General features: G+C 60.0%; 1 protein-coding gene across 1 annotated transcript in view; it reads left to right on the forward strand.

Annotated features, from left to right (window-relative positions):
- ARHGAP1 (Rho GTPase activating protein 1) overlaps nt 1-645 on the forward strand; it is a 19613-nt gene that overhangs the window by 4348 nt on the left and 14620 nt on the right.

Consider the following 645-nt stretch of genomic DNA (forward strand, 5'->3'; position numbering starts at 1 on the left):
TCCCATTTGCGGAGCACAGGCTCCGGACGCGCAGGCCCAGCGGCCATGGCTCACGGGCCCAGCCGCTCCGCGGCACGTGGGATCCTCCCGAAACGGGGCACAAACCCGCGTCTCCTGCATCGGCAGGCGGACCCTCAAGCACTGCGCCACCAGGGAAGCCCCCATGGCCTTTTTTTTTAGGTCTTATGGTCTCTGGCCACCTCCTCTTCCCTGGGCCAGGAGTGACGGATGGAGTAGCCAGGGCCACAGCTGACCTTTTTCAGGCAGGGGTTTGGAGCAGCCCTGTGCTCCTTAGATTCTTGCAATATCTCTTCCCCATCACTGCTGGGGCCTGGGAAGCTTCTGTGCTCTATGACCCTGGAGGAGAGGGGCATGGCCCTTGAACCTCTGCAGTTGGGACTGCTTGACTGAACCAGCTGGGTGGTGGGCAGTGCAGGGCCTGGCACAGCTCTTCCTTATCCAGCTGGAGGGCCTGAAGGCATGCACTGAGTTGTGCCATCCTATGCCCCAGCTGCTTTTTCTGGCAACATACCAGAAAATTGTGGAGCCAGGAAAGCCAGGAGGAGCTACATGGAGCTCTTGGCAGGGATGAGGAATGTTGAGGAACAGGGACAAGGGAGCTTGAAGGAGGAAAGAGGGGGAGCA

Source organism: Lipotes vexillifer, unplaced genomic scaffold, assembly GCF_000442215.2.
Source record: "Lipotes vexillifer unplaced genomic scaffold, Lipotes_vexillifer_v1.1 scaffold977, whole genome shotgun sequence".
Classification (NCBI taxonomy): Eukaryota; Metazoa; Chordata; class Mammalia; order Artiodactyla; family Lipotidae; genus Lipotes; species Lipotes vexillifer.